Source organism: Macadamia integrifolia, unplaced genomic scaffold, assembly GCF_013358625.1.
Source record: "Macadamia integrifolia cultivar HAES 741 unplaced genomic scaffold, SCU_Mint_v3 scaffold458, whole genome shotgun sequence".
NCBI lineage: Eukaryota > Viridiplantae > Streptophyta > Magnoliopsida > Proteales > Proteaceae > Macadamia > Macadamia integrifolia.
In genome coordinates, this window is record NW_024870457.1 from 176,382 (window position 1) to 198,270 (window position 21,889).

Here is a 21,889-nt window from a genome sequence, read left to right on the forward strand (position 1 = left end):
TTTATTTCAACATTTTTTTTACTTCATTGCTTTTAAATTGGGTGGGTTGTTTATTTTCAATTATTTATTTATTTAATTTTAATTGCGTGGATTCCGTATTTAAATTCTTAGATGGCGAATGGTTAGGACGTTATTTTAGATACATATGTTTAGGACGATAGTTAGAATTAGATTACAACAATTAATCGGTTCACTGTCACATTATTAAAAGAATCCAAAAATAAAGTGGTTGCTCTCCTTGTGTTCGACCCGTAGCTACACTGATCCATATGCTTGCAATTATTTTTAAAATTCAAACAAGTTCTTAGCACCTTTGCCAGGAGACAATTCCATGTTATTTTTCTCTTTCTTTTGGTAAATTGGAGTGCTTTGTTTGCTTTGTTTTGTTTTTCTTTTTCCTCTATTGAATTCCTAAGAAGAACAACTTACAATAATAGTTGTATTGATGGAGGTCGCCAAGCTTCACAATATGATAAAGATATGTTTTGCCCTGTAGTAGTACCTCAGGAATTGACCTGAGCAACCCTCGTATCCCTACCGGTAAGCTCCAAAAAAAAAAAAAATCAAAACAAAAAAAATAATAAAAAAAAAGTTTTTCTTTTCATTCTTTTTTGCTTGTCTTACTCTAGTTGTGGGTAGTTTTTTGTTGCATGAGTGTTAGGTGGGTACGTAATACTAAGAATAGGTTAGAAAGAAGAGATCTAACAAGTAATGACCCCTATACGTTTGCTCTCTTTAAAACCTTTCAATATGGGAGACTAATAGCAAAATCCTTCACCTAAATCTTTGAAAGATAAGTTCTACCCTGCTAGAACAGCCCAACCTTCCTGCAAAATTCTACTATAAGCTCAAGGCAATAATTTTGAGCTCAAATCTCAATACATACTTCCATGGGCTGGCCTCTGAGGATGCATACCTATTTCTAAGGAAATTTGAAGAGGTATGTGTTTTAATTAAGATCCAACAGCTTTCTGATGATACTATTAAGCTTAGGTTCATCACTTTTGTATTAAAAGACCAAGCTAAGAAGTGGTTGTATGGGTTACCCACAAATTTCATAACCACATGGGAGAAATTCACAGTTGCCTTTCTCAAGAAGTTTTTCCCAACTCACAAGACCAATAAGCTTAGAAGTGATATCTTTCAGTTTAGGCAAAAGCCTACTGAGTCTTTTTCTAAACTTATGGAGAGATTCAAGGATCTACTCCAAGAATGCCCTCACCATGGCTTAGACTTATGACATTTATGTCAAATAATTTATGAGGGTATTGATTACCTAACCAAACAAATGATAGAGTCTATGTGCCCTGAGGGATTCACATCCTTTACAGATGAAGGAAAGGCATGAGAATTCTTACTTGACTTAGCTGACAAAACCCGAGAGTGGGAATCAACCCAAAAGAGTGAAAGAACCATAGGGAAAGGATATTTTGTGGATGGGATAGTAGCCAAGGAAGCCCATTTGGATAGCCTAATCAAAAGGATTGAAGCTATTGTTCCTAGAGAGCCATTATTAGTCCCCTGGACATGTCATAGAAGAATGCCCCAACACCTCTGGGAGTACTTCTAATGATAGTGTTAATGCCTTATACCAGAATAATCCATATAGTAACACCTACAATCCAGGATGGAGAAATCACCCAAATTTCTCTTAGAATCAGGGCAACCAAGCAGAGCCTTCCAATTTTCGTAATCAAGGTCAACCTGGACCCTAAAGGCCTCCCTTTGCACAATAATCTTTTTCCCAAAATACTTTTCCTCAGGCCAGTTTTCCTAGGGCCCCTCTCCTATCATCTTATCAGCAACCCTCTAGGTTAACCAACACTGGAGAGGCAAGTAGAATAAGTGACTTGAAAAAATATGGCCCTCCTCATGATAAGCCATTAAAATTTTACGAGAAAACTCACCCAAGTTGTTTCAATTATACGTGAGGGGGAGAAGGAAAATTTATCTAATCAACCAGAGCCTAACTCTAGGCATCATCAGCCTGTTAGTTCACAAGTACCAACTAATGCACCACTGAATATAGTACAAGGTCAGAACCAACAAGGGCCCTCCAATTAATGTAATGCTATTTAAGCCCTTAGGTGTGGTACAAAGTACCAACAGAGTGTTCCTAAATCTTTCCCATCTATTACTCTTGTTAACTATCCTTCAGTTGAGGACATAAGTCTGCCTCTTGTTCTAGGTTCGTCTGTTGAACCTAAAGATTCTTCTAAAACTAAAGATGATTTGGTTGAGGAAACCAAACGTGATTCTTTTGAAAAAGAGCAAATTCCTAACAGTCCTTATATTCCCCTTGTCCCCTTTCCTAATCGCTTGGTAAACAAAAAGAAAACTGCTTCCATAGATAAAATTTTAGAAGTCTTCAAAAAGGTAGAAGTGAACATCTCTCTTTTGGATGCCAAATCCCAAATCCCCACCTATGCAAAGGTCCTGAAAGATTTGTGTGCTCACAAATGTACCACTAGTGTGCCCAAAAAGGCGTTCTTGGCAGATAACATTAGTTCCATAATTACTCAGCCTATAGCAGCCAAGTATAAGGATCCAGGGAGCCCTACTATAGCTTGTGTCATAGGCAACACCTACATTGAGCATGTCTTACTTGACCTTGATGCAAGTATGAATCTTTTACCTTATCATGTGATTAAACAATTAGGATTGGGAGAATTAAAAGCCACTGGAACTACTCTTCAGTTGGCAGATACGTCTGTTAAGATTCCTAAAGGGATGGTTGAGGATGTCTTACTAAAGTTGGGAGAATTTATTTTCTCTGTTGATTTCATTGTGTTAGATACCAAACCCTTCTCAACCAAGGATGAGATCCCCATAATCCTAGGAAGACCATTCCTTGCTACCAGTAATGCATTAATCAATTGCTGGAATGATTTCCTAAGGTTATCTTTTGGCAATCAAACTGTTGAGTTTAACATGTTTAGGAAAGGCAAGCAACCACATATGGAAGAAGAGATCAATATGCTTGAGGATTTTCTGAATTTTTCTAATGATTTTATTACCAACTTTGATATTAATTTTGATTCAGAATTCCAAGAGTGTACAGATGAGATGGACGATGATAGTGAAATTTTTTTTTCTGAAGTCTTGAGTCTTCACACAATTGTGGAGCCCTTAGGACCCCTTTCCAATTCTATTCCCAAACCTTCCATAGTTGAGCCCCCAAAGCAGTTGCCATATAATTTGAGGTATGCTTTCCTAGGGTCTGACTAGACTCTTTTAGTAATAATTTGTTCAGATTTGACTTTTAGCCAGGAAGAGGAATTACTTAAAATGCTAAAAGACAATAAGGAAGCCCTAGGTTGGATCATAGCTAACATCAAGGGTATAAGTCATTCTATTGTGCAACATCATATACATCTTATGGAGGATTTCAAACCATCCATGGAACCTCAAAGAAGAGTTAATCCTTTGATGATGGAAGCCATTAAGAAACAGACCCTAAAATGCTTGGATCGTGGAATGATTTATCCTATTTCTTATAGCCAATGGGTAAGCCCAATTCATGTAGTGCCCAAGAAGTCTGGTGTTACTGTAGTTCCCAATGCCAATAACGAACTAATTCCAACCCATGTCCAATCAGGGTGGAGAGTGTGTATAGATTACAAGAAACTTAATGCGGCAACTTAGAATGACCATTTTCTATTGCCATTCATTGACCAGATGTTAGAGAGGTTAACTAGACATGAATACTATTATTTTCTTGATGGATATTCCGGCTATAACCAGATCCCAATTGCTTTAGAGGACCAACATAAGACCACTTTTACATGTCTATATAAAACATTTGCTTATAGGCGTATGCCCTTTGGGCTTTGCAATGCCCCTGCTACGTTCCAACGATGCATAATGAACATCTTTTCTAATATGGTCAAAAAATTCTTAGAAGTATTTATGGATGACTTTTCAATTCATGGGAATTCTTATTCTGAGTGTCTTCACCATCTTTCCCTAGTTTTGAAAATGTGCATATCTAAGAATTTGATTTTGAATTGGGAGAAATACCATGTTATGGTTAAATCTGGTATTGTTTTAGGCAATGTAGTATCCAAGGAGGGAATTAAGGTTGATAGAGAAAAAGTGGATTTAATTGATAATTTACCACCTTCTCAATCTGTTAAGGACGTTTGGTCTTTTCTAGGGCATGTTGGCTTCTACAGAAGGTATATTAAGAACTTTAGTCAGTTAGCCCAACCTCTCACTTCACTACTTGCCAAAAATCAAACTTTTGAGTTTTCGAAAGAGTACCTAGAATCCTTCAAGAAAATTAAGGAGTTGACCAATGCATCCATTGTTCAACCACCTGTTTGTACTGAACTTTTTCAACTGATGTGTGATGCTTCAGATTTTTCCATAGGAGCGGTTTTGGGTCAAAAGATTACTAAGTTGCCCACTGTCATTTGCTGTGCTAGTAGGATCCTAAATGATGCACAACTCAATTATACAATCACTGAAAAAGTTTTTTAGCTGTTGTGTTTACATTAGAAAAGTTTCTGTTTTACTTAGTTGGTTCACATGTGGTGATGTATACTGATCAGTCTGCTCCTAGACACCTAGTTCAAAAGAAGGATGCCAAAGCTCATCTTATTAGGAGGGTTTTACTTTTGTGAGAATTTGATTTAGAAATTAGGGATAAGAAAGGAGTTGGAAACCTAGTTGCAGACTATTTATCCGGCTTCCCAATTCCTTGACTATCGATTCTCCAGTCAACGAGAATTTTCTGAATGAATAGTTACTTGTAGTGTCCAGTGAACCATGGTTTCCTAATATTGTCAACTTCTTAGTTTCAGGCATGACTCCAGATCACTGGTCCACTCAAGATTGGTATCGATTCCTTTCCCAAGTTAAGCATTTATTTTGGGACGATCCTTATCTTTTTAAAGTTTGTCCTGAACAAATTATCAGATGTTGTGTGCCTAATCATAAGCAACACTCACTCATATCTTTTTGCCATAATCGTGCATGTGGTGAACACTTTGGACCTAAAAAGACTGCCGCAAAGGTTCTCCAATGTGGATTTTTTTGGCCCACTCTTTTTAGAGATGCTTTTGGTTTTTGCAAGCTTGTCCCGCCTGCCAGTCTTTTGGCCTTATCATTAAGAGGAACATGATGCCCCTCAACCCTATTTTGATAGTTGAGATCTTTGATGTATGGGGCATCGATTTTATGGGACCATTCCCTAATTCCTTTGGGAATTTGTATATACTTTTAGCCGTTGATTATGTTTCTAGATGGATAGAGGCTATACCTTGTAAATCTAATGACCAAAAAGTGGTGGTCCAGTTTCTCAAAGAGAACATTTTTTTTCTGCTTTGGTGCACCACGTGCAATAATTAGTGATAGGGGTACTCATTTTTGTAATCGGCCTTTTGAGGCCTTGATAAAAAAGTATGGGATCACCCATAAGTCATCAACCCCTTATCACCCCTAAACTAGTGGCCAAGTGAAGGTGTCTAATAGGCAGATCAAACAAATCTTGGAGAAAACTGTTAATTTCAACCGTAAGGATTAGTCTCTTAGGCTCATTGATGCCTTGTGGGCCCATCGGATTGTATTCAAGACCAACCTTGATCAGTCTCCCTACCGTTTGGTGTATGGAAAAGCCTATCACTTACCAGTTGAGTTAGAGCATAAGGCCTTTTAGGGCATTAAGAAGCTCAACTTTGATTTGTCTGATGCGGGAATTCATCGTAGGCTCCAACTATCTGAGTTAGAGGAACTTAGAAATGATGCCTATGAAAGTTCTAGGATTTACAAGGAAAAGACCAAAACCTTCCATGACAAGCACATTCTGTGCAAATCTTTTGCAATTGGTGACAAGGTCTTATTATACAACTCTCGATTGCATCTTTTCCCTGGTAAGCTTAGATCCCAATGGGATGACCCGTTTATTGTCCATAATGTATATCCCTATAGGGCTGTAGAGATTCTGAATCTAGGAACAGGGGTAATTCCAAAGGTTAATGGTTAGCGTTTGAAACAATTCCTTGACATTCCTACTACAAGTAATGAAGAGGTCATGGATCTCCATGAACCTCTTTACACTGATGGCTAACTTTTAATTAGGTATGACCCCCTTGCATTGTCTTCACTTTTAATTCTTTCCATGTATTGAGGACATTGCATGTCTTAAGTGTGGGGGAGGGGAATTGGTTTGCTTTTTCCACTTCGCTTTTTTGTTTTTCTTTTTGTTTTTTAGCTTGCTAAGGATGAAGTTCTACTTTGGCTTTTGGCTAATGATCACACCATTTGGTTGTTTGATGTATGAAAATAAAAGTTTTGATTAAGATACCCATTTTGAACGTATAAAAACCCTGTTGAGGAGAAAGAACAAGCCTGTGTCTTGAGATGAGACTTTCTTTTTAAAAATAAGAGACTCCTGTTTTATGGTGTTAGATCATATGTAAGTCTTTGGTTTCCTTGGACTCTTGATTTGGAGTTGAGACCTTATTTTTAATTTGGCATGAGTTGACAAATACACAATTTTAAATAAAGTGTAAAATGTGCTATAAAGAAAAGTAAGAGTTGATTCCCTTGGAACTAGATAGGGCATTGACTTGATCGAAACTCTTGGGGAGGAAACTTCTGAAAAAAAAAACTCTGGCATCACTGTCTATGTGGGCATATGCAAAAAGTGAAGCTACATAGTAACTTGGGTGTCTGGAATTTCCTCCACCATGTCATTTAGGCCAAAATTAGTGGAGTAGAATAGAGTTTATTAAGCTAAAAAAATGTGCAAATGTCATTCATGCTTGGTAACATGTTTGGTCAAAAACACTCCAACGCATTAGTCCTTGATTCCCTATTTCTTCACAAGTGGTTTTGCCTTAAGATAAGGATGTTTTGAAAGAGACGAGGTGAGTTCCAAATTAAGAAATATGCTAGTGCCTGGAATTGATATGGGGTGATAAAAGTTCAAGTGTGGGGGTCCCTTGTAAGAGGAATTATCTTTGCTTCAGATCGGTATGGCCCTTACCTTTAGCCAAGGTTGGGATTTTTTTTCTTCTGAATTTTGGGTGTATATTCACTGCAAACACCCACGAACATAACTCGTCCACTAGGGGTGAACTAGGGATTTAAAGGCTTGTTGCACATGCTAAGTGCAACCGTGATTCCTACGAAAGTGAGTTAGGTTTTTTATTTTTTACATTTTAGTTTTTTATCTATTTGTTTTGCTTAAGGACTAGCAAAGTCTAAGTGTGAGGAAATTCTAATGAACACGTTTATGTGTGAAATCTAAGTAGTAAAGCATGCATTTTTACATATTTAGAATGAAGCTACCTTGGGTTTTACTCTCTTTTTGCAGGTTTTGTATTTTAAAGGCCTTAAGTATTATCGGGCATCATATATCTCCAACAACAACTACTTAGTATAGTTGGTGAGCTATGGTGTACAAAATTCCCTTGTTCATCAGGAGATCTCAAGTTCGAATCTCATGGTTATCTTTTTTTTGGAGAATTTTGTTGAAGATTTCTTACTTTTCACTCACTTAAAGCACTAAGGGCATGGAGGGGATTTTCACATCAAATTATAAGATTGTCCAAATCTTCAAAGCAAGGAAAATCATGGGAGGGGTTTCTTACATAAGAAGAGAGAAAAAAAGGGAGAAATAAATTTTGTCCAAATCTTCTCTCTCCTCCACATCATCACCAGAAGATTGTCCAAATCACACAAAGGAAAAAGAAAATTGTCCAAGGGAAAGAAAAACAAATTGGCCAACAAGGGTTGTGCACAAGATTTGAAGAGAGAAAAACAAAAAGAAGAGAAAAATAAATAAAAAAAGGAAAGAAAATAAGCCAAAAAGTTATAGGAAATTTCTCCAAGTTTATTTCTCTCTTCTCTCTCCTCCATGTTAGCACTTTTGGTCTCAAAAGATCTCACCTACCAATTGTGGGCTTCCCCCTTTTAGGAAAGAGAAGTTTGTTACCCTACCTCACTATTCTCCATAAATACAACTCATGTAAGAGGAGGAGGGGCGACTTCATTCTTCTTCTAGATTTTTTTTTAGTTGCTCTCTCTCTCTCTCTCTCTCTTTCACTCTTTAGTTTTAGTTCTTATTTGTTTTTGCTTTAATCACTTTTGTAATAGCTTTTTATTTCAATTAATGGAAGCAATCTTTTATTTTTATTCAGCCTTTTATGTTTATGATTTATGCAATTGAGTTGTAATTTTTAAGTTATAGTTCTTTGCCCCTCCTAGCTATAGAATCATCATTTTATTATTTTTATTTTAATTGCCTCCCTTTCCCTAAAGCCAAGTAGAGTAACCCTTGTAAGAGTGACTCTTTGGTCAAGTAGGGAAGCTCATATTATGATGCATCCCTCGGGCTAAGTAGAGAAACCTACTTGTGAGCCTCTCTCTAGCTTTATCCCATTTCTTTTACTTTATTTTTATTTTAGCATTTTTTTCCTTCATTGCTTTTTAATTGCGTGGTTTGTGTATTTAAATTCTTAAATGATGACTGGTTAGGATGTTATTTTAGATACATATGTTTAGGATGGTAGTTCAAATTAGATTACAATCATTAATCGGTTCAGTTTTGCATTATTAAAAGAAGCCAAAAATAAAGTGGCTACTCTCATTGTGTTTGACCCGCAACTATACTAATCCATATGCAAGCAGTTTCTTTTGAAATTCAAACACCATTCTCAATTGATATTTCTTAATATTATCCATGGCTTTCATGCACCTTTCATCGAGAAAATTGAGCTTGTCTTATCTGGCCTTCACCCACTCTCCTTCAGGTAGCTGACTATCAAGAAGCATCCTTAGGGATGGCACCAGGATTTCCACAGGTAGAACCAACTCAACCCCATATACCAAAGAGAAAGGAGTTGCCCCTATCGAGGATCATACAGAAGTCCGGTATGTCCATAAGGCAAGGGGTAACTTATCAGCACAATCTTTGTGTGTTTCCACCATTTTCTGTAGGATGACTTTGATATTCTTGTTGGCTAATTCCACTGCCCTATTGGTCTAAGGCCTGTAAGTGGTAGAACGATGCCTTCTGATACTGAACTTTGTGTAAATTTTATCGGTCATGCCCCAGAAATGGGATCCTTGATCTGATATAAATTCTTGAGGTACTCTATATCGAGAAATGTTATTTTCTTGGATGAATTTTGCTACTTTAGCAGACGTGAGGACTGCATAGGACTGGGCTTCTATCCATTTGGTGAAATAATCAATGGCTACCAAGATGAACTCATGACCATTGGATGATTTGGGGTTGACCTTTCCAATGATATTGATGCCCCAAGAGGAGAATGCCTATGGTGAACTAAGCGAATGTAACTCTGTTGGCGGGATATGTATAATGTTATCAAATATTTGACGCGTGGCATTTCACAAAGTCCATGCAGTCTGATTCCATTATGTTCTAGTAATATCCCAGCCTGAGGATCTTCTTAGATAACATCTTGGCATTCATGTGGGGTTCACAAAGAACTTAATGAATTTCCTCCATTATGGTTGTAGCTTGTTCTTCATCCACACACAACTACTGTATTCCTTATAGGATCTCTTATATAACAAATCCTCTTTAAGAATAAACTGGGTGGCTTATCTTCTTAGAAATTTATTTTTTCTGTCAGTTACTTCAATTGGGTACTTCCTTTCCCTGATGAAGTCCACTATGTGAGCGAACCAAGACCGACCATCTTCAGTGAGAGAGTTCACCAAATTTTGATAAATGGGCCTTCTTCTTTGTTCTACCAAGAATGGCAGTACCCTAGCCATAGGATTACATTCTACCATAGAAGCCAAGGTCGCTAGGGCATCAACAAACCTGTTGTTATTTCTTTGGAAGTATTCGAACGTGATCTTCTCAAAGTGTTCAACCACCTCTTCTAAATGTTCTTGATATGGCTTCTACTTTTCATCTCTAGTTTTCCACTTTCCCTGTGTTTGGCAGATGATGGTGGATGAATCACCGTAAACCTTGATCCTTTTCACTCCAATAGTCAAAACAGTTTCGAGCCCTAAAGCACAAGTTTCATATTCAACAATAATGTTGGTACAGGAGAAATCAAGGTGAAATGATGAAGGTAAATAAAGGTCATCCGGAGTGAAGCAATGTTCCCACACCACATCCCTTCTGATTGGCTACTCCGTCAAAGAATAATTACCATTCAGTAACTGTATCTTCTTTCTCTATTGTGGTGATTCCTTCATCGAGAAAGGTATCATCCAAGAATCTTCCATCTTCTATGGGGTGGGTAGCCAAATGATCAGTTATGGCCTACCCCTTGATAGATTTCTGATAACATAGGTGATGTCAAACTCTGATAGTAAAAGTAACCAGCAAGCCATCCTTCCTATTAGGGCTGATTTCTCAAAGAGGTATTTGATGGGATCCATCCTTGAGATCAAGTGCACCGGATAGGAAACCATGTAGTGTCGCAACCTTTTTATTGCCCAAATCAATGTAGCACAAGTTCTTTCCAAAGATGTGTACTATGTCTTATATTCTAGGAACTTCTTGCTAAGGTAATATATGGCATGCTCTACCCCTTCTTTCGTCTCCTTCGGTGCTAGCAAAGAGCCCATGGAATATTCTCCCATGGATAAGTACAAGAGAAGTGGTTCTCCTTCCACTGGTGGTGTCAATACTAGTGGGTTTATAAGGTATCCCTTGATCTTATCAAAAGCTTATTGACATTGGTCATTCCATTCCGTGGGCTTATCCTTCTTCAGTAGCTTGAAAATTGGTTCACAGATTGTAGTCAACTGAACTATGAATCTGTAACATACTGGATGTGACCCAAAAATCCTCATATTTGCTTCTCAGTTCAAGGTGTGGGCATTTCCTAAATTGCTTTGATCTTGATGGGGTCAACTTCAATGCCTCTTTCACTCACCAAGAAACCTAACAGCTTTTCTGCTATTGCCCCAAATACACACTTCTGAGTGTTCGACTTCAGCTGATACTTCTTGATCCTTTCAAAGAATTACCTTAGCATGGGAATATGCCCCTACCTATCTTTTGACTTTACTATCATGTCATCCACATAGACTTTCACATCTTTGTTCATCATGTCATGCAATATGGTAGTAGCTGCCCCTGATAAGTTGCCCTGGTGTTCTTCAATCCAAAAGGCATCACCTTGTAACAATAGGCTCTCCATAGAGTGATGAAGGTCGTCTTCTCACGATCTTCTGGGTGCAAGCTTATTTGGTTGTATCCTGAGAATCCATCCATAACTGATAACAAAGCATGCCTCGCCATATTATCCACCAATACATCAATGTAAGGTAATGGGAAGTCATCTTTAGGGCTCACTTTGTTAAGATCTCGGAAGTCCATGCACATTCTTACCTTACCATCTTTCTTTGGTACTGGTACAATGTTGGCCAACCATTAGGGGTACTTCACCACCTGTAGAAACCCTGCATTCCATTGCTTCACAACTTCTTCTCTGATCTTCTCACTCTATTCTAGATGCATTTTTTGGAGCTTCTACTTTATCAATTTTACCTCAGGTTAAGTCGGCAATCGATGCTGCACGATGCTGGGGTCATACCAGGCATATCCTCATAAGACCAAGCAAAGACCTCAGTGAATTCCTTCAGGAGACTAATCATCCATTCTGCTTCTTCGTCATCAAAGGTAGTGCCAATTTTTAGCTCTCGAAGGCATCAGTTCCTAGATAAATAACCCGAGTATCCTCACGGATGGGTTGGGCTTTCTTTGGTTTGCATTGATTTGTGTATTCTTGATATTTATTAAGATCATCATCAGAAAAAGGAGGCAAGTCATACTCGGAATAAAAAATTTCATTCATGAAAGGAGTGACAGACTTGACATACAAGGACTCTGGACTCTCCTCGAGAGGGGAGGCCAATATGGAATCATAAACAGCAGAGTCGACTTTAGACTTGATAACTGGCTTGATGCTTTTGCCAGGGGTATTTAGGCTGGTTGACTCAATAGCATAAGCAAACTTAAAGTTTTCTCTAATGCTTGTCCAGTTTAGGAGCGGTTGTGTGGCTTGATGGATGAGGAGGTAGGGCAAAGGGCCTTCTTCTCCTTCTAAAAAAGTTGCTGCTATTTCTTTTTTGGCGCAATGGTTCTTCTACATAGGTGCCTACTTCTTCACAAATACCAGCTGGTCAATCTCATGCTCTCGAAAGCCGAACTTTCTGAGGGGTGAAGATTGGTGGAGACTACTCAATCCTTCTTCTATAAAGTTCATATTTTTGAGTCTATTGAGGGATGCCATCCTGGTGCCTAGGTCACATCTTTGACCACCTTCACGAGCCTTCCCGTTGTAGTTGGTTCGGGCATAGTACATACAAACCATCATTATCTATGCTCTTCTTTGCTTTGCATATGCACTTCTTCCTTTGAAAGGACAAGGCTTAAGCTCATGTAGCTCTTGGGCTCTTGGTTCTTATAGGAGGGAGAAAATGTAGCTTTTCAAGTCAATGGAAAATGACGGACTCCAGGTGAGCCTTATCTTCTTTTCCCATTCTCTTTTTAGGAGGACTCGAGGACTTAGTGCCTCCTTTGATTGGATCAATGTTGTAGGGTCACCAGAGGAAGACCCAATCTCAATCAATGCAATTTTTGCTATCCTGGTGATGCAACTGTCTTGATCACTTTCATTGAGTAGCATTTTCTATTGTTCCACTTCATGAGTCACCCAGTCGAACTCGTCTTAGAAAAATACTTCAAATCCTAGTTGCATCTTTGCGGCAGTTTCATCAAACCATGGCTCCACATTTCCGCAGAAAGGGAAATCCTCTCATTCTTTTACAAAATACCCATTGAGAGTAGGGTAGTAAGAGATAGAGATCTTCCTAGTCATCTTCAGCACTTTCTACCCTTTGGTGGTTAGAGGAGTGTATCCGAGACCATTCTTTCCTTTGTTTACTGTCAATCTAGGCTACTTTGGAACTCCTTGATGATATTTCCCTAGCCCTATGCCAGGAACATATTATATATTCTTCATCATCTAATTCACTGGTGGACTCCAGATGGCTTCACAGTTAACTGGGATTTTCTCTTTTGGAACTTCTTTAGCAATGGTTGCGCAAATTGTGTCTAATTCAAAACCACTTAGTTGAACTTCCTGGTCTTATTCTTCTCTATTTTCAATATTGGCCAAGCTATTAACCACTTCAGGATCTCTGGCTACTGTGATCACCTTTCCTTCATGAATGAACTTCATTTTTTAATGGAGGCTGGAGGACACTGCCTTTGCATGATGCAACCAAGGCCTTCCCAAGAGCATGTTAAAAGCTGTCGGTATATCAATGACTTGGAAATCAATATCAAACTTCATCGGGCCAATCTTTACGGTAAGGGTAAGGATGCCAAGGATCTTCCTCTTGGTATTGTCATATGCCCATATGGTTTGGGTAGTCGGCCTCATTTCTTCTAGGTTGATGCCAATACTCTTTGCCGATCTCAATGGTAGCACATTCAAAGCGGACCCATTGTCAGCAAGAACCTGGGGATCCACCTTGTCAAGACATTCTACCACGATGTGGAGAGCTCGATTGTGCTGGACCACTTTAGGAAGCCCTGAATCTGAGAACATCAGGGATTGTACCACATATGTTGCCCCTACTATATGTGCGAGATGTGCCAGATTGATCTCGATCGGCACCTGTACATTGGTGAGAGACTTCAAGACTGCTTCACGATGTGTGGGGGATGCCATCAACAATCCCTAAATTGAGATATTCACTTGGGACTTCTTGTGTTGAGCCAAGACTGGGTTCTCTGGCTCTTTCTTCAAGCTGCTAGTTTCGGCCTCATCTGCCCTTAACTGCTCTACTGCTAGAGTCTTGCCTTTGTAATCTTTTCCACTTCTATTTTCCATCATATTGACAGGTTTCTTCACAATAATTTCTATGGGATAACAATCTTCATCATCACTATTTGTTATGGTGATTATCCCTACCATGGGGTCATCCTCTTCTTCTGATTCTCCCTCCCTGCTTGGGGTGGGAAGTCGAGGTCCTCCACAAATGTCCACAGTCTTGGCTCGTAACTTTTTGACTACATTAGAAAGCTATTGGAATGCAGCATCCACTGCCTCTGTGAATGTGTCGTCTGGCCCTATTTCCTCCAGATCATCCAACTACTCACGGTAGTAACGATCATGGATAGTTACTTCACCCAATATGTTGTCAATTTTTTCCACTCTTTCTTGCATCCTCAATGTGTTGGAGTATATTTCATGTAACTTTTCTTCCATCTCTAATGTGGATTCTGGTTCATCCAGATAAACTTGCATCGGCTCTCTAGATTCTTCACCACTTTCTGAATCTGATGTTGAATCATCTCCTCCCATGTAGAGGGAAGGGTAAATGCCACCTATTGGATCATCTATTAGATCATCACCACCGATAGCAAAGATTGAGAAACCTGTCTGATGATCTAGTCAGTAATATTCTGACTCATCATCATTATCATTATACCAAGGCCTCTGGTAGTCATCCTAGTCTGGATACCCATCATCCTCTTGAGAATCAAAGTAATCTCCATCATTCTCATTCTTATTCTCTTCCTCATCATCATCGTCATCATCCTCTTCTTCATTGATTTCCCTCTCACATGGTTCTCCATCAGATTCCTCTTGACCATCAAATTCTCTTATATCCAAATGCTCATAAAACTCAGAGTGTATGGATCAAAAGATTTTCATAGGGTTGGTCTTGACGTCACTGGCTTGAAGTTGGACTAGACTTGATTCATCATCCTCTGTGTCACTCCCTATGTGGATTAGGGGGTGTGCTCTTTAACCTGTTCCCCTATGACCAGTGCGGTTACTGCTCTGAGAAGATCATCTGTAACCTCTTTAATTACCTTTGGATTGTCTTCTGAAGATATAGTAGACTGAATTAGAGAAGTGGGATCACTTTCCTGATCTTCCCCTAATGCATTCACTGACCCTGTTGATGAAGTCATCTTTGGGCAGTCTGGTAGCGTAAGCATATCCTTCCAATCGTGCCCATCCATCCATCCTTCTTTTGGGTTATATACTAAACCTTGAGAATGGGATTGGTATGAGGGTGATGAGGGATATAAAGCGGGATGGTATGAAGACGATGTAATATGAGAGGTAGGATATGAAGATTAGGGGTGATAGGAGAGAAGATTCCTTCTCCTTGATGGTAGGGGGGAGGTTGATGAATGGCAGGGGCTGATAATATGGTGAAGGTGGGAGGTATGGTAGAGGTTGGTAACATGGTACGATGGATTCTTCTGTTAATGCGGAGGGATGAACGACAGGAGTCTGATCTTTTGATTCTTCCTCTGATGATTCTCTTCTTTTGGGAGTCCTTATGACTCTAGCCCTTTGACTCATAAGTTTCCTGTAAGCACTGGCATTCATATGATTCTTACAAGCTCTAGATACAATAAATTGAGTGGGGTCACTCTCTATCACTTCTTCATCTAGATTGTTAACATGATCAGGGAGTGGGTTGGTGTTGACATTGGGAGGTTGCTTCACCTTAACCTTAATAGTTCCATTATCTACCAAGTCCTAAATTGCATGCTGCAAACCCAAGCATCTTTCAGTGTTGTGCCTCTTCTGAGTGTGGTAAGCACAATATTCATGATCCCTATACCAAGCTGGAGGAGGATTGCTAATCACTCTTAGAGCCACTGTCCCTAGCAATCCCTGCTATAGTCACGGGTATTCCCAAATCAGAAAACTGCCTTCTTGGACGAGGGGCCTTCTGGGAGGGTGCATCTGCTTGTATTATGAATGGATGTGAAGCAGTGGCTGGTGGGCCTGACTGCTGAACTGCACTTAGCACATTGGTTTCTGGACTTTTTACACGTCTGACTCTAGTGTTCTTCCTTGCATCTTCATAGGATCCTTGATACTGAGCTTCCCTTAGGATTCTATCTTCCACATGTGTGCCGGTGGCTATTATGGCAACAAAAGTTTATAAATGTTGATAGTAGAGGACATCATAATGAGGCTTTGACAAGTTCTCTATCAACATCTCCATTAGCTCTGCTTTTGAAGGCTGATATGCCATCTTGGCGGCTTTATCTCTAAACCTCATCAAGAAGGCGGTGAATCCTTCTCTAGGCTGCTGTCTCAACATCTCAAGCTCCCAACATTTCACTTCCACCTCAGTATTGTATAAGTACTACTTGGTGAAGGCTTTCACCACTGTTGTCCAATTTTGAGTTTGGGATGACTCCAACTATGTGAGCCACCTTAGTGCTGGTCCTGATAGGGTTAACATAAAGGCTTGCTCCATCTGGTTGTCTGTAAGCTACCATGACTTGGCGATGCTGAGGAAGACTTTGAGATGAGCTTTGGGGTCTCCTAACCCATCAAACCTATCAGTTTGTGTGAGGTTAGTGGTCGGAGATGGATCCCCACCCTCTCTTCTCTCTCTCCCTTCATCTTCGTGGTGAGGGGGAAGGTGGCTCGAGTTGTGTGTGCTTCGCTTTTGGGCCTCGCACCGTCGTATCACTACTTGGAGATACGTGGAGGCCTATTTCGTAAGAGTGTGAAATTCTTCATTTGAGATGGGAGTTTTGATGATGGTCCAATTTGGGGATCGGGATTATGCAAATGGGATTTGGAGTTACCACCTAGGGTTATGGGCCTAGGACCCTGGGGTGGGCCTAATTCCTAAGAAAAGGGCCCAAATTTGGTATGGTCCAAAAATTTAGGGTAAGTGTTAGGTTACAAAGTTGGGAAGGTGTTAAGCACCCAATCTGCCCGATTCAACCGGTCTTCTTGCTAGATGCTTGAGAATGAACATTTTCCATAATTATTACTATTCCACATGTAAGGCTAAGTTATCACATATATATACATTAATTGAATTCCAACAATTATATACACTAAAACAAGGCTTATCAGATGTCTACATTATGCTTGAATGAGGAGAGGGATTATACCTGAATTTGACCCCTGTTTTGGGCCAAGAGGGGTGGGCTCCTGATTCGTACCAACTCAGACTATTTTTTGGATTCTCCTGGCTTAGGGGAAGTTAGTCTTGTCCTCTAACTTCCTTTCTTGAGAGATGTTGATTGTAATGGTATCTGGACAGAGTTCCGACTAGGAATGATCTCTTTTGGATTTGGATTCGGATAGGGCTTCAGCTAAGGAAAGCTATTTTCAGGCTTAGGATGAGGTGGCACTTTGGCAGAGCTTCCGCTGGGGATAAGCTAAGGGAGGGCTAGGCTAAGGTGGCACTTTGACAAAGCTTCCGTTGGGAATGACTATTTCTGAAAAGATTCCAAGGACACTCGGACAGAGGTTCAGCTAGGAAAGGCTATTTTCAGGCTTGAGATGAGGTGGCACTTCTGTCGAGATTCCGCTGGGAATGGCTATTTCTAGGCTTAGGATGAAGTGGCACTCTGATAGAGCTTCTGCGGGGGGTAGGCTAAGGAAGGGCTAGGCTTAGGTGGCCCTTCGGCAGCACTCTGGTAGAGCTTCCACTGGGGATAAGCTAAGGGAGGGCTAGGCTGAGGTGGCACTTCGACAGAGCTTTTGCTGGGAATGGCTATTCCTAGAAAGATTCTAGGGATACTCAGACAGAGGTTCTGCTAGGAAAGGCTATTTTTGAAAAAGAAACGGGATGACCTAAAAATGGATTGAAGAACTTCAAAGTCCCGAAGAACACTTTGAAGATCCAAATAGAGTTTCAGATCTTAACTAAGATCTCTTCGTAGACCGGAAGAACCTCAAAAAGGAGGGGTTTCTATCTCAAGAATGCTCAAGAACGCTCAAGAACACTCAAGAATGCTCAAGAATACTCAAGAACACTCAAGGGAGGTGGCTTAAGAACATACTATTTTTGGCTAAAAACTAGATCTAACTAGGAAGATCTTGAATATCTTCAAGATCCTGAAGAACACTACGAATATCCTAATAAGTTTTTGGATCTTGACGAAGAACGCTCCGAAGATCAGAAGAAAATTAATAGGGGGAGGGGAGGAAAATTTCACTCTGAAAGGGGCTTCAGGTGTTTGTTGGTGTCTTTTTTCTAAGGGAGGGGGGTATTTATAGTTTTTTTTTCAACCAAGTAGGAGAGGGGGAATCCCTTTATCTAGTGGACGAAAGGGGGGCTCTTGCCTAAAGTGAAGAGATAGGATTTTTGTCCAATGGGTAAAAAGGGGGTTAAAGGCAAAAATGGGTGGGGATGGCTTTTGTCCAGTGGGTAAAAGGGGGTTTTCAGAAATAATGGGAGGAAAGAGAAATTTTGGCTTGGAAAAAGGTGATTTTCAAAAAATCAGGATGAGAGAGAAAGTTTGGAAATGGTAGTTTTTGAAAAAGCGGGAGGAGAGAGAAAGTTTTACTAGAAAAGATACTTTTTGGAAAAGCAAGAGGAGAGAGAAAATTTTGTCGAAAAAGGTAGTTTTCGAAAAAGCGAGAGGAGAGAGAAATTTTTGGAAAAGTGAGAGGAGAGAATTTTATCAAAAAAGGTAATTTTTGGAAAAGTGAGAGGAGAGAATTTTATCAAAAAAGGAAGCTTTTGAAAAAGTGTGAGGAGAGAGAAAATTTTATCGGGGGTACGGGTGATGTCACGAGTGCTAGAATGCATGGTGTGCGGGCCATTTGCACGGTGTGCGGGCATACTGTGCATGGTGTGCGGGCCATATGCACAGTGTTGGCCAGGTGTGCATGGTGTGGGGGCACAGCGTGCATGGTGTTTGGCAGGGCCGCGCATAGCATGCGGCAGGTCAGCGCACATCATGCCGCGGACCCATGCACAGCGTGCAGTAGACCCACGCACAGCGTGCAGCAGACCCACGCACAGTGTGCTGTAGGCCCATGCATAGGTGTGGGGCCAGGCTGGCTTGGCTGGGCTGACAGATTGGGTGGCCGGGCTAGGCCTGTGTGTGCGGCATGCGCGTAAAAAAACATGATTTTTTGGGAATGATTGTTAGGGATTCGTCAGTCCGATTTTGATGTACCATATATCGTTGAAATCGTATTTTCGAGTACTATCCATCTATATAGTCATGTTGAACGGACTCCTTCATATACGAAAAGTCAAAATTGGACCCCTTCCCTCCTGCGCGGGGATTTCTAGGGTTTCAGACTTGAGAGTGTTTTGGGGTTATATGGGTAGGTAGGGGATGAATTTTAGGATGTTTGGTTTAGGTGAGGTATTTTTCCAGGTTTCTAGTGGGACTGTCCATGCACACGGAGTATGTGCGGGAAGTCGCAACATACAAGCAGAAAACATGATTTTCTGGGACTGATTGCCGGAGATCCGTCGGTCCAATTTTGGTGTATCATATATCGTCGGAATCATATTTCCAAGCACTATTCATTTGTATGGTCATATTGACCAGATTTTTTCATATATGAAAAGTCAAAATTTGACCTTCCTCTCTCCCGCACAGGGATTTCCAAGGTTTTGGGTAGGGGAGTGTTTCCATCAGCATCTTTGTCTGTTGGAAGTCAGAAGTCACGCCCAAGATCCATATTTCATCATAGTCAGAGGAGGGTGACAAATTAGGTGTCTATATAATGTCCCTCTTTGGCCGAGGCCTATGCTAACGGCCAAAGGGAAAAGGAAAGAACGACCACATTTTGTCACCCAGGGCATGTACTGCCATCATCTTGCTCAGTTATGATGGAGTTGAAAAATGCAACAGATAATATCTCCTACATACTTTGAAGTTGAGGACTTACCTGGAGCTGCCAATTGTGGAAAGGAATTCGTTGCTCTTCCAATCCTGCAAAAAAGGTTAGTACTTCGATCTTAATTCTTTTTTAGCTGGGCTTTGCATGTTCTAGTTCAGGGAAATATGGTCTCCAGGTTGGGTCTTTCGAGCCAATCTGGACTATCTGGGACTGATGGTTACAAGAGAGAAATTCTTTGTTCTTCCAATCTTGTAATAAATAAAAAACATTTGATTTTTTGATTTTTCTTAGCTGGGCTTCACATGTGCCAGGTCAAGGAATTTAGTCTTCCAAGTGGGTTCTTTCGAACCAGGCTGGGCTATCTAGTCTTTCAGGTGGGTTCTTTCGAACCGGGCTGGGCTATCTGGTCTTCTAGGTCCAGGCTAGTTCATTTAAACCGGGCTGGGCTATCTGGGATTGGGTCAATGAGATTGGACCATCTGGGGCCAGCTGAATCATGTCTTCTCTTGATTTTTCCTTGATTCCCGATTTTCGGTTTAGAATTTGATTTTTGCTTTTGATTCTTAATGTTGATTTGGAATCTTTCGATTCTTAATGCTTGATCTGGAATCATAAATTTTTTTATTTATTTTTATTTTTTTTTGAAAAACAAATTTTATATAAAATGAGTCCCCTCCCTTGTTCATTCTTCATTCTAACTTTTCTGAGTGAAGTGAGTTCCTAGATCCCTCTGGTTTTTCTTGAAGTTTTTCCTCTTGTTCTTGGTGTTCTTCATTTTGCTCTTGGAGTTCTTAAAGATATTCATCTTGTTCTTGAGGGAGGAGCTATTTGGAGAATTTGACATTCTCACGAGCTTTCGTGCAAATTGAGAAACTTTTTGGGGCTTTTTATAATTTTTGAATGTTTCAGGGGATTTTTGTAATTTCTAAAAATAGGGATGAAAAGAGGAAGTGGAAGACTCTGGGAGAGGTTCAGCTTGAGAGTTGCAGCAGTCTTTCCCCCAGGGATGAAGGCCGAGCCGATTGGTATTCCGGGCAAACCCTTCACAATAGCCAGAATCATATCTGCAACTCCATATGGGGTTCCTGGGTGTGTCTTTATATTTCATTCCTTATTTTGATCATCTGTTATTTTGGTTTTGTATTGTTTTTGCTGCTTCTTCTCTTTTATTATTTATTTATTATTTCCATTAGCATGAGGGGAAAGAACCACTACCTTGTCCTCCTATAGCCACCCAAACATGGTTCAGTCCTGGTATAGGATCCTCCCTCACAGGGTGAAGGAGATGGTTGATGATACCTATCTGTGCCGACTGGCCCTTATAGAGACATAGAAGTTTAATCTGGCATTAGTGGGGGCCCTGATGGAGCGGTGGTGGCCGAGTACACACACTTTCCACCTTCCTATTGGCGAGATTAGGTGATTGCAACTATTAAATGTTCTGCTTCTTCCTTTCTGTTTTAGAGTCAAAGTAGCGGTGGTGATTGATCAATTAACTCAGTTAGGGCCGGGCATGTTCGGTAAGCCTTTCCCTTCCCTGCTTCAAAACGAGCTAAAAAACTATAGTGTGTGCTAACGCACTACGGCTTTTTCGCCTCCGTTTGTTGGGAAAGAGCAAGTGCATCTTCGTCAGGTTTTCAAGTTTCAAGAAAATCAAACAACACCGGAGACCAACAATCAATAAGAGTGCAGCTAGCCGTGCAGTTAGCGACTGACGTTTAGTCACAATCTCCCTAGCCTAGCTAGCGCCACAAGCATCAGTCTATTGCAAGAGGGGAACGAGTGTGAAACACATCCATTCAGGCTGGTTATAAGAAGGTTATAAAAATGTCTTGAAAGACAATAAGCTGTAAAGAGTAATTAAACTCCATCCACAGTGAAGTCATAGGTATAGATTCATTCACAGGCTTAGTAACCAAAGCCCTCCACCTTTTCGGTTTGGTAACCATATCTGACGCCTAGCGCGCAGAGAAGCAACAAAACTCTGGTGCGCGTTGAGCTGTCTTTGCTTAGTGCACACTAGGAGTGGAACTTGCATCATTAAGTAGGGATTCCTGGGCAATTCGAATATTCCTTTGACAAGGGGTCGGAACGCCTAGGAAATCGCATGTTTCAGACCCCGGCCTGAAACAACTCAATTTATGCTTGCAGAATGCCTTTCCCAGCGATCTATAAATGTTCACTTAGCCCCATCTCTTGACTCCGTACCTGGGAACAGAATATACGAACAAATTCATGCAAGCCTATTCTCATTAAGCTTCCCCATCCATCGCTCCGGGTTCGAGTAG

At 40.4% G+C, this 21,889-nt stretch overlaps 1 non-coding gene across 1 annotated transcript; it reads right to left on the minus strand.

Annotated features, from left to right (window-relative positions):
• Positions 1–1,123: 1,123 nt before the first annotated feature.
• Positions 1,124–1,230, minus strand: LOC122068788. Its single transcript, XR_006137239.1, has one exon. It is a non-coding gene; the product is annotated as a small nucleolar RNA R71 (small nucleolar RNA).
• Between the last annotated feature and the right edge of the window lie 20,659 nt (positions 1,231–21,889).